This window comes from Schistocerca nitens, chromosome 10, assembly GCF_023898315.1.
Source record: "Schistocerca nitens isolate TAMUIC-IGC-003100 chromosome 10, iqSchNite1.1, whole genome shotgun sequence".
Taxonomy (NCBI): Eukaryota; Metazoa; Arthropoda; class Insecta; order Orthoptera; family Acrididae; genus Schistocerca; species Schistocerca nitens.
This window is the reverse complement of record NC_064623.1, coordinates 101911865-101925426: the sequence shown is the minus strand read 5'-3', so window position 1 is coordinate 101925426 and position 13562 is coordinate 101911865.

The following is a 13562-nucleotide window of genomic DNA, read 5'->3' as shown; positions in this document are numbered from 1 at the left end:
CTCTGTATGCCACGGCAAACTGGCTGACACCGACGGCGGCGGTGCACAAATGCTGCGCAGCTAGCGCCATTCGACGGCCAACACCGCGGTTCCTGGTGTGTCCGCTGTGCCGTGCGTGTGATCATTGCTTGTACAGCCCTCTCGCAGTGTCCGGAGCAAGTATGGTGGGTCTGACACACCGGTGTCAATGTGTTCTTTTTTCCATTTCCAGGAGTATATATATATATATATATATATATATATATATATATATATATATATATATATATTGTGTAGGTCGACAACGCACAATTTTTAAACTACCGAAACTTGACGCCACGGGCTCCGACTGGCCGCGGGATTGCGCAGTTGCCGAATGCTCTGGGCAACGCATGACCGCAACTGCTTTGCCTGCCGGAGATCGCGATGTATACCAGGCGGCGCGCACGCTCGGTGGTAGCGCGCCAGCCTTCCACTCGTGCGGCGAATCCGCCGGGGTCCCGACACATCTATTGTAGTTTCATTATAAGACATACCGGGAACAAATCCGTCAACTGCTGTAAGTTCGCGTACAGACAGTCTTTCACAAATTGTGTCGACCCTGAAAAGGGCCTTTTTTGTAGCTAGGACATTGTTTACTTAAAGCAAAATGGTTCACATGGCTCTGAGCACTATGGGACTTAACATCTGTGATCATCAGTCCCCTAGAACTTAGAACTACTTAAACCTAACCAACCTAAGGACATCATACACATCCATGCAGGACATCCATGCTCGACGGTTGTATGAGGAACGGTACCCAGCAAGACGCCACCCATACCCGCAAACGTTTACAGCAATTCACTGGCGGCTTCACGAAACAGGCTCGTTAGCGGGATATCGTGGTGATGCTGGAAGACCTCGAACACGACGGGATGCTGCATTTGAAGAGACTGTTCTCGAGCGCTTCGAGGAAACACCTCCGACAAGTACTCGAGCGGTTGGACACGACATGGGGGTCACTCATCGGTTAGTCTGGGAGGTTTTAAGGGATGATGGCTAGCATTCATTTAGTTTCCACGCTGTCCAAGACCTAAATCCTGCAGCAGACTATGAACACAGGCTAGGGTTTTGCCAGTGGTTTCTGTGATGTGTTGCACGAGATTCTGACTTCCCCGCTGTTCCGTTGACTACCGGCGAGTGCACCATCCATCGGGATGGCCTTTACAACATACGAAACGTCCATTACTAGGCAATGTCACGTACGTCCACGGACTCCAGTAACGATTTTCGCTCAGCATTTGGACAGGCATTGTGGGTGATCATCTGACTGGGTCAGTCCGCCTGCCTCCTCGACTTACCTTCACTTTTGTGGTTATAAAATCATTGGGGGAAGTGGCAACAAAACGACTATTCACGTTGGTGTGTAGAATGTATGAGTATGGTGACATATCATCTGACTTTCGGAAAAGCATCATCCACACAATTCCGAAGACGATCAGTTTGGCGTTAGGAAAGGTAAAGGCACGAGAGAGGCAATTCTGACGTTCCAGTTAATAATGAAAGCAAGAGTAAAGAAAATTGAAGAAACATTCATAGGATTTGTCGACCTGGAAAAAGCGTTCGGCAACGTAAAATGGTACAAGATGTTCAAAATTCTTGAAAACGTGGGGGTAAGGTATAAGGAGAGACGGGTCATATACAATATGTACAACAGCCATGGGAGAATAATAGAATAATAAGAGTGGACGACCAAGAACGAAGTGCTCTTATTAAAAAGGGAGTAAGATAACGATATAGCCTTTCGTCCCTGTTGTTCAGTCTGTAGCGTACGGAAGCAATGATGGAAATAAAAGAAAGGTTCGGGAGTGGAATTAAAATTCAAGGTGAAAGGATATCAATGATACGATTCGCTGATGACATTGCTATCTTGAGTGAATGTGAAGAGGATGCGCTAGGTGACCGCTACGGTCGCAGGTTCGAATCCTGCCTCGGACATGGATGTGTGTGATGTCCTTAGGTTAGTTGGGTTTACGTAGTTCTAAGTTCTAGGCGAGAAACTTAATATCAGGATTGATGGTCACGAAGAAGATGAAGTTAAGGAATTTTGCTACCTAGGCAGTACGGAAATTTCTGAGAATATAAATTTGGACCACAGCATAGCACGCTAGTGAGACACTGACTGTAGGAAAACCGGAAGAGAGAAAATTCGAAGCATTTGAGATATCGTGACAAAGAAGAATGTTGACAATTAGGTGGACTGGTAAAGTAAGGAATGATGAGGTCCTTCTCCAGAGAATCAGAGAGGAAACGAATATATGGAAAACACTGGCAACAGCAAGGGACAATTTGCTAGGACATCAATTAGAGGAATTCGTGGCGAACCGCATCAATCGAGTCAGAAGACTGATGACACAAAAAGCACCTCTCCAGACGCCGGTACACAACCCAGATGCGTGTAAGGGGACATCACATGGGAGGCAGGAGAAGGGAGGTACTGCATGCAAATCTCGGATGTCCGCAGTGTGCTGCATCAGCATGTCTCCGGACACCGTCTCTGGTACATGTTGGTTAGGATATCTTTAAGGGCACGGTCCTTATGACGTGGTGAACAGTTTCTAGGTGACACCTTTGCCTGTCCATGTAGACACTCCATTAAACTGGGCAACTTCATTCACAGACACGATATCTACTGACGTCAGCAGTGGAGGGTCACATGACTGCCCACTATCAGTTATAACCCACGTACATGCCTTCATTGCGATCAGCATACTCTTATTGCTGCAACTAATAGTTTGTACAGTGATCTTAGTAACAATCGTTCGATTTACTCTCAGTATGTATTATGTGCTCATTAGACTGTTCATTCCATTCAGGAGGTCCTGCAGTCGTTCTTCACTTTCACTAAGGATATAAATGTCACGAGAGAATCTTATTACTGATAACCTTTCATCAAAAAATGGTTAAAATGGCTCTGAGCACTATGGGACTTCTAAGGTCATCAGTCGCCTAGAACCGCACGGCCACAGCGGCCGGGTTACTTAAAGCAGGTGCCCGAGCTGGCGGTCCTCCGACGCGACACAAACTTGGTAACTCTGAACAGTGTTCTGCCGAACTCTTTCAAAGATTCCTGGCATTGCCCTGATCTCATTGGCGGAATGTTGAATGCGACCCATTAATTCCTCTTCGTTTGTGGGTGGTTTTTGCAGAAATTCTACCCAGCCTGCTGGAAGATGTTCCCTTGGGCCTACGGCTACGCATGTGGTTGCAGCATGATGCGGCGCCCGCTCGTAACAGTCGCGCTGTCCGGGGATATTTAAATGAATGATTCGACGGCCGAGTAATTGGCAGAGGCGTTCGCAGGAGATGGGCCCGCGATTACCAGACCTCACGCCACCAGACGTTTTCCTATGGGGATTTTTTAAGGTTCTAGTTCACCCACCCGGAAGCGAACCACCCACAAACGAAAAATACGTCTGTACGCGAGATTTCCACACTCCTCAACATCCCTAGGTCCACTGTTTCCGATGTGATAGTGAAGTGGAAACGTGAAGGGAGACGGACAGCACAAAAGCGTACAGGCCGACCTCGTCTGTTGACTGACAGAGACCGCCCACAGTTGAAGAGGTTCGTAATATGTAATAGGCACACATCTATCCAGACCATCACACAGGAATTCCAAACTGCATCAGGATCCACTTCAAGTGCTATGAAAGTTAGGCAGGAGGTGAGAAAACTTGGATTTAATGGTCGAGTGGCTGCTCATAAGCCTCACTTTACGCCGGTAAAAGCTAAACGACGGCTCTTTTGGTGTAAGGAGCGTTAACATTGGACGACTGAACAGTGGAAAAACGTTGTGTGTAGTGACGAATCACGGTACACAACGTGGCGATCCGATGGCACGGTGTGAGTATGGGGAATGCCCGGTGAACGTCATCTGCCAGCCTGTGTGGTGCCAACAGTAACATTCTGAGACGGTGGTGTTATGGTGTTGTCGTGTCTTTCATGGAGAGGCCTTGCATCCTTTGTTGTTTTGCGTGGCACTATCACAGCACAGGCCTACACTGATGTTTTAAGCACCTACTTGCTTCCCACTGTTGAAGAACAATTCGGTGATGGCGATTCCATCTTTCAACACGATCGAGCACCTGTTCTTAATTCACTGCCTGTGGCGGAGAGGTTGCAGGAAAATAACCTCCCTTTAATGGACTGGCCTGCACAGAGTCCTGACCTGAGTCCCAGAGAACACTTTTGCGACGTTTTGGAACGCCGACTTCTTACCAAGCCTCACCCACCGACAACGACACCTCTCTTCAGTGCAGCATTCCGTGAAGAATGGGTTTTCATTCCCCAAGAAACCTTCCAGCACCTAACTGAACGTTTGCTTGAGAGTTTGGAGGCTGTCATCAAGGCTAGGTGTGGGCCAACACTATATTGAATTCCAGCGTCACCGATGAAGGGCGCAACTAACTTATTAGTCATTTTCAGCCAGGTGTACGGATACTTTTGATCACGTAGGGTATGTCCAATAAGCTGTGCAGAAATGAGTTTCGATTATATTCGCGGGCTGCTTCGTTCTGTTTTTTTTTCTTTTTTTTGGTCATCAGTCTACTGACTGGTTTGATGCGGCCCGCCACAAATTCCTTTCCTGTGCTAACCTCTTCATCTCAGAGTAGCACTTGCAACCTACGTCCTCAATTATTTGCTTGACGTATTCCAATCTCTGTCTTCCTCTACAGTTTTTGCCCTCTACAGCTCCCTCTAGTACCATGGAAGTCATTCCTTCATGTCTTAGCAGATGTCCTATCATCATGTCACTTCTCCTTATCAGTGTTTTCCACATATTCCTTTCCTCTCCGATTCTGCGTAGAACCTCCTCATTCCTTACCTTATCAGTCCACCTAATTTTCAACATTCGTCTATAGCACCACATCTCAAATGCTTCGATTCTATTCTGTTCCGGTTTTCCCACAGTCCATGTTTCACTACCATACAATGCTGTACTCCAGACGTACATCCTCAGAAATTTCTTCCTCAAATTAAGGCCGATATTTGATATTAGTAGACTTCTCTTGGCCAGAAATGCCTTTTTTTGCCATAGCGAGTCTGCTTTTGATGTCCTCCTTCCTCCGTCCGTCATTGGTTATTTTACTGCCTAGGTAGCAGAATTCCTTAACTTCATTGACTTCGTGACCATCAATCCTGATGTTAAGTTTCTCGCTGTTCTCATTTCTACTACTTCTCATTACCTTCGTCTTTCTCCGATTTACTCTCAAACCATACTGTGTACTCATTAGACTGTTCCTTCCGTTCAGCAGATAATTTAATTCTTCTTCACTTTCACTCAGGATAGCAATGTCATCATCGAAACGTATCATTGATATCCTTTCACCTTGTATTTTAATTCCACTCCTGAACCTTTCTTTTATTTCAATCATTGCTTCCTCGAAGTACAGATTGAAGAGTAGGGGCGAAAGGCTACAGCCTTGTCTTACACCCTTCTTAATACGAGCACTTCGTTCTTGATCGTCCACTCTTACTATTCCCTCTTGGTTGTTGTACATATTGTATATGACCCGTCTCTCCCTATAGCTTACCCCTACTTTTTTCAGAATCTCGAACAACTTGCACCATTTTATATTGTCGAACGCTTTTTCCAGGTCGACAAATCCTATGAAAGTGTCTTGATTTTTCTTTAGCCTTGCTTCCATTATCAGCCGTAACGTCAGAATTGCCTCTCCCGTCCCTTTACTTTTCCTAAAGCCAAACTGATCGTCACCTAGCGAATTCTCAATTTTCTTTTCCATTCTTCTGTATATTATTCTTGTAAGCAGCTTCGATGCATGAGCTGTTAAGCTGATTGTGCGACAATTCTCGCACTTGTCAGCTCTTGCCGTCTTCGGAATTGTGTGGATGATGCTTTTCCGAAAGTCAGATGGTATATCGCCAGACTCATATTCTACACACCAACGTGAATAGTCGTTTTGTTGCCACTTCCCCCAATGATTTTAGAAATTCTGATGGAATGTTATCTATCCCTTCTGCCTTATTTGACCGTAAGTCCTCCAAAGCTCTTTTAAATTCCGATTCTAATACTGGATCCCCTATCTCTTCTAAAGCGACTCCTGTTTCTTCTTCTATCACATCAGACAAATCTTCACCCTCATAGAGGCTTTCAATGTATTCTTTCCACCTATCTGCTCTCTCCGCTGCATTTAACTGTGGAATTCCCGTTGCACTCTTAATGTTACCACCGTTGCTTTTAATGTCACCAAAGGTTGTTTTGACTTTCCTGTATGCTGAGTCTGTCCTTCCGACAATCATATCTTTTTCGATGTCTTTACATTTTTCCTGCAGCCATTTCGTCTCAGCTTCCCTGCACTTCCTATTTATTTCATTCCTCAGCGACTTGTATTTCTGTATTCCTTATTTTCCCGGAACATGTTTGTACTTCCTCCTTTCATCAATCAACTGAAGTATTTCTTCTGTTACCCATGGTTTCTTCGCAGCTATCTTCTTTGTACCTATGTTTTCCATCCCAACTTCAGTGATGACCCTTTTTAGAGATGTCCATTCCTCTTCAACTGTACTGCCTACTGCGCTATTCCTTATTGCTGTATCTATAGCGTTAGAGAACTTCAAACGTATCTCGTCATTCCTTAGTACTTCCGTATCCCATTTCTTTGTGTATTGATTATTCCTGACTAATGTCTTGAACTTCAGCCTACTCTTCATCACTACTATATTGTGATCTGAGTCTATATCTGCTCCTGGGTACGCCTTACAATCCAGTATCTCATTTCGGAATCTCTGTCTGACCATGATGTAATCTAATTGAAATCTTCCCGTATCTCCCGGCCTTTTCCAAGTATACCTCCTCCTCTTGTGATTCTTGAACAGGGTATTCGCTATTACTAGCTGAAACTTGTTACAGAACTCAATTAGTCTTTCTCCTCTTTCATTCCTTGTCCCAATCCCATATTCTCCTGTTACCTTTTCTTCTACTCCTTCCCCTATAACTGCATTCCAGTCGCCCATGACAATTAGATTTTCGTCCCTCTTTACATACTGCATTACCCTTTCAATATCCTCATACACTTTCTCTATCTGTTCATCTTCAGCTTGCGACGTCGGCATGTATACCTGAACTATCGTTGTCGGTGTTGGTCTGCTGTCGATTCTGATTAGAACAACCCTGTCACTGAACTGTTCACAGTAACACACCCTCTGCCCTACCTTCCTATTCATAACGAATCCTACACCTGTTATGCCATTTTCTGCTGCTGTTGATATTACCCGATACTCATCTGACCAGAAATCCTTGTCTTCCTTCCACTTCACTCCACTGACCCCTATTATATCTAGATTGAGCCTTTGCATTCCCCTTTTCAGATTTTCTAGTTTCCCTACCACGTTCAAGCTTCTGACATTCCACGCCCCGACTCGTAGGACGTTATTCTCTCGTAGGTTATTCAATCTTTTTCTCATGGTAACCTCCCCCTTGGCAGTCCCCTCCCGGAGATTCGAATGAGGGACTATTCCGGAATCTTTTGCCAATGGAGAGATCATCATGACACTTCTTCAATTACAGGCCACATGTCCTGTGGATACACGTTACGTGTCTTTAATGCAGTGGTTTCCATTGCCTTCTGCATCGTCATGTCGTTGATCATTGCTGATTCTTCCGCCTTTAGGGGCAATTTCCCACCCCTAGGACAAGAGAGTGCCCTGAACCTCTATCCGCTCCTCCGCCCTCTTTGACAAGGCCGTTGGCAGAATGAGTCTGACTTCTTATGCCGGAAGTCTTCGGCCGCCAATGCTGATTATTTATCAAAATTTAGGCAGTGGCGGGGATCGAACCCGGGACTGAAGACGTTTTGATTATGAATCAAAGACGCTACCCCTAGACCACGGGTTTTGTTACCAACTGCAAATACGTACCCATTTTAGCGAATTACAGGGCTTACATATAGACCTATATTTGTTTGTCTGGATTGTCCTCAATAAGAGAATTTCGTTGTGTTATCAGTGATAACTTTATAAATATTATAAAATTTGTATTCTTAGTCATTAATCTTCTGTAAAAAATATGAATGGGTTTTCTTCTTTGTGTCTATACATAGCCGTCAGGCACTGATATCTTTCAACACAATGCATTCGTTAGGTCTGGCACGCCAGAAATTCATGGATTACTGACCTTTCAATATTTTATGAAATTTGTATATTTCATATATTATTTATAATGTCTGTTTGCGTGTTCTTTAAGTATCTTTGTTCGCTGATAATATGTTATATATTAACTAAGCTTGGCAAGCCAACAATATACAGGGCGTAACCGGTATTAGTGTAGGTAATTTTGTATGTGGTACCTTAACATATACACATTAGTGAGTTGGTTGTTTTTTCTCTGTGCCGAACAGTATTTCCACATAAACATCACAAATTTTTCGAGCTAATGTTTTCTGCATGATCGTAACTGCATCGCTAAATGGACTATACCCGCTCACCCACCTACAATGATATAGCATCGACGTTTCCCCCTTCGGCAGCGGAGCTGATATCACAAGTTTGTATATATATTGTCCCGGATAGTTGAGAACCATTCCCTGCCGTGTGGATCGGGTATAATACATCTTTGAATCACGTTGTGAATCTAATTGTGTCAACCAGCAGTTGGAAATTGATCTCGTTTTTTATTTCCAGAGATATTTCATACACTTTCAACCACGACGGATCCAAAGACAGTGATTTTATTTATCGCTCGGGAGTAGCACAGCAATCGGGTTTCAGTCTATTTTTTCTAATTTTTGCTTTCCAAATAATTTGATTTAGTTACCTTCGTAATCAATGTGCCTCTGTTAAATCCTATTATCTGTTGACCAGCTTTTCTCAATAACCTTTGAATGTTCACAGATATAATCGTCTATGTGTATATATTCTGTTTTATTGACATTCTTCAATTCTTAAATTAATGAGAGGTGGCACTGGGGAATCAGTGAAGGAGTTGATCCTCGTTTGTATCGTACCACAGTAGTTCGCGTTCCCATCACCGAAGGTATGATTTCCTTGAAACTGTCCTTTACCATTCATATCTGATACATCATTAATATGTCTCTGGCTTTACAGTGTCTAAGCTCCCTAATTTTCCCGACACGATATTAATTATAAGTTCGAGTTCTTTCAATGTCTATTCAGAACAAATTTAGCCTCTACGGGCACTGTATCTCACGTCTCGTTTATTAGCAGAATCGCTTTGACAACGCTCGGCAAAGATATTAGCATGAGAAAGTCCAACTATTTTCCGGCCCAATATCTCAAAATAATCTATTATTCACCACTCCAATGTGTAACCCACTTATCAGAATGATATTTAATTAGGCTTATAACCCCTAGCTTCCGACTACCACCGAAGACAGCGAACGTGCACCATTGAAAACAAAGACTCAAAAGAGCTAACAACGCTGCTCATTGGCTTATATATTATGTTCAAAACAAATAGCAGCTCAGTTAGGTCTTCCTTGGATTCCCTTTGTACTACTTTGCGTTACTCTATTTCAAATATCTACTCTTTGTAAAATTTTAACTAACTGTTTCTCCGAAAGACTACTACCGTTTTTTTGGCTCTTGGATCATTTCGTATTACAGAATTTAATCTAGTATTCGTTTCTGAATGAAAAAAGCACTCCGTCTTCAGGCCACGAGTGGCCTACCGCCACCATCGGACTGCCGTGTCATCCTAGGAGGAGGATGCGGATAGTAGGGGCGTTGGGTGAGCACACCGCTCTCCCGGTCGTTATGATGGTATTCTTGACCGAAGCCGCTACTATTCGGTCGAGTAGCTCCTCAATTGGCATCGCGAGGCTCAGTGCACCCCGAAAAACGGCAACAGCGCATGGAGGCTGGATGGTCACCCATCCAAGTGCCGGCCACGGCCAACAGCGCTTAACTTCGGTTAACTCACGTGAACCGGTGTATCCACTGCGGCAAGACCGTTGCCCGTTTCTGAATACCCACTCTCTAAAGAGCGGTTACAGTCAGTCAGCATACACTAACCGTTTACAGTCCACGCGTGCACACTTCAACACCCGACCTGAAAACGAGGGGAAAATAAGCATTAATGGCTTGCTGTTGTCGCACGTACTTGGTAGTACTAAATAACCCAAAAATATAAGACTTATAATAACGATAATTGTTGGTCTGCAAATGACGTAAATGTTAATGTTATGTTGTTCAGTACACTGTGCTTGAAATGGTTCAAATGGCTCTGAGCACTATGCGACTTAACTTCTGAGGTCATCAGTCGCTTAGAGCTTAGAACTAATTAAACCTAACTAACCTAAGTACATGACACACATCCATGCCCGAGGCAGGATTCAAACCTGCGACCGTAGCGGCAGCCCAGTTCCAGACTGTAGCGCCTAGAACCGCACGGCCACTCGGGCCGGCTACACTGTCCTCAGTCACCAGTAAAAGCATCTGCACTTACATCTCTTAACACCCTGTATGTAATGTGGCTCTTACATTTGCTGTCGATTGTTCTGCAGTCATTGGGTGTTTTTTGTATTTTCGGCAGCATCGAATCAGCTTCTGTTAGTTCTCAAGCTGTAGTACCACTACTTACAGCACAGTTACCAATTTGACATGCGTCGCTGTAAAGTTAGTGTGGACCATTCCCAGTTTAATAGTGGGCTATCACATCTACTTCGTATGTGTAAAAAATTAGTTGATAATTACAATATGTAATACGTAATATCACAAATGTAAGTAGGAGTTGTAAGTTGGCTGTTTAGGTTTTTTTATTGGTAACGCCACCTCAGTATGAAAATCACCGGCTGTGCCGTGTGCAGTCTGTGGCTGCTTTGCATTGTTGTAATACTCAACCATTGTAGTGTTAGGCAGCTGGTTGTGAACAGCGCGTAACGTTGCGCAGTTGGAGGTGAGCCGCCAGCAGTGGTGGATGTGGGGAGAGAGATGGCGGAGTTTTGTAATTTGTCATGATATCAAGGTAAATACATTGTTTGTTCTCTATTAATATCTTTCATTTGCTAACTATCCCTATCAGTAGTTAGTGCCTTCCATAGTTTGAATCTTTTATTTAGCTGGCAGTAGTGGCGCTCGCTGTATTGCAGTAGCTTGAGCAGCGAAGATTTTTGGTGAGGTAAGTGATTTGTGAGACGTATAGTTTAATGTTAGTCAGGGCCATTCTCTTCTAGAGATTTTGAAAGTCAGATTGCGTTGCGCTAACAAGATATTGTGTGTTGAAAGTCAGATTGCGTTGTGCTAAAAAATATTGTGTGTCAGTTTAAGCACAGTCGTGTAAAAATTGTTCTAAAGGGGACGTTTCATATGTCGACCCTTAGCCGAGGATACCTCACTGGAATCTTCTGATTTTTTTCTTGTAGTTTGTGTAATTAGTGTAGATTTTGTTTATTGCTAGCGCGTAATTATAGAGAGAATTTCCTTTGTAGTTGTAGTTTTTCATTGTTGTACAGTAAAACAGTTGTGGCATGCATGTAGATTTGCAGCAAGTATTTCGCAGCTGCGCTTGCAATTAACTAGATATTATTTTCAGTGCTATGTTAATGTGTTTTCTTATTTTTGCTCTTCAAATTGTGTTTTTCTGTGTTGTCGTGTGAAATACTGTGACAATAATGGCGTGTGAAAAACGTAACACTAGGCTCCAAAGCAAACTGAGAAATAATAGTGACGACGAGCGTAGCTTGCCAGCACCACTGTGTAATGAATTAACAGATGTTCAAAGTAATAATTTGGTAGCTGTGCATAGGGAAATGGAGCGGGCTGCAAACAATGGCGTAGACAGTGAAACAATCAGTGGGCAGGGAAGCATTATCGATCGGTCGGTCGGCAACAGCTCGCCTCAGGAATCCGAAATGACAGGACACGATCTCGCAAATACTGTAGATTCAGGTTTTGGATCCTCACCGTTTTCTCAAATAAGTCAAGACACATTTTCTGCTTGTCAAAATGTGAATGTTGCCGGTGCAAATTCACTGCCGAAAACCACTGAGGAACATGTTTCAGACACTAATGCATTGTTATTACAATTAATACAACAAATGGGACAAACACAGCAAAAGCTTCAAAAATTAGACACAATTGAGCAAAATCAGAAACAAATGGAACAAAATCTTCAAAAGTTAGACTCCACGGTTGAACAAACACGTGAAGATTTAACTACTGAGTTACATCACATTGAATCGAAATGTCAAAAAGTCTGTAATGACGTAAAAACACAAATTTGTGAGCATTTCCAACCTATTTTTTCGCGTCATGAAAATGCACTACAGAATCACGAAGCAGCCATAAAAGAACTGCAAACTACTGTTCATGAAAATCATGAGACATTGCAAGCTAAATTTGACTCAGTTGCATCTACCGATTCGGTTATGCAACTTGCAAAAACTCAGGAAAACTTGAAGGACACAGTAGATTCGATTTCAACACAAATGGACACTCTGAAACTTGGTTCAGAAAAACACACTGAGGAAATGTGTACACTATCGGAGAAAGTAGGCGAACTTTCGGATCAGGTCACTAACTTATCTACAAAGGTAGATGATGATCTGAATGACACAAGACCTGTAGCCTTCACTGACACAGAAGAGTATGAACAAATTAGAAAATTCAAACAAAACCAAAATCAAATTAATACGCAACACCAAAGAGAAATCCGCGAAGTACAAGATCATTTGGCACAAGTAATACAAGAATTACATATTTCAGAGGACACTCGCGCTCCAATACAGGAAGAGGGACATAGAAATACGGAACAACCACAAAATAATAACACAGGACACTTCGGAAATTATAAAAGAAATTGGCAAGGCACACCGAATTTTGAGATGGAACCGCCGACACGACGTAACAATGACCGATATGCGACTCGCCGACATGATGACTTTGACTATAAGCTGTTCATTACTACACGTAAATTCAAAACGTTTAAAAATTCTGCCAACGACATTCATCCACAAGCGTGGCTCCATCAATTCTCTCATTGTTTTCCCCCCAACTGGTCATTAGAACACAGATTAGAATTTATGTGTGGCTACTTAGAGAATGAACCAGCTGTAAGAATGCGATCGGTCATTCACGATTGCCACAGTGAAGGAGAATTTTACCATGCCTTCCTCTCAGCATATTGGTCTCAAGCCACACAAGACCGAGTAAAACATGGCATCATAATGATGAAACATTTCGAACAATCTGAATTCTCCAGTCTTGTGAAATATTTTGAAGACATGTTGCACAAGAATCAGTACCTGTCAAACCCATACAGCCCCTCAGAACTCATCCGCATTTGCTTAATCAAACTGCCTGAACATTTGCGACATATTATTTTGGCAGGACGTTGCAAAGACGACATTGAAGCTTTTCAGGGACTCTTACAAGAACTGGAAATTGACACTGACAATCGCGGAACGCAGGAGCACAACAATTACAGATTACATCCGTCGCAATTCCGCGATGAAAGAAATAATAACTGGACGCGACAAGGCTATTCTCACAACACAAATCGTGACCGAAACAGACACCACCCGTATAACAACCGTTGGCAGAGTAGTAATAATTACAGGGAAAGA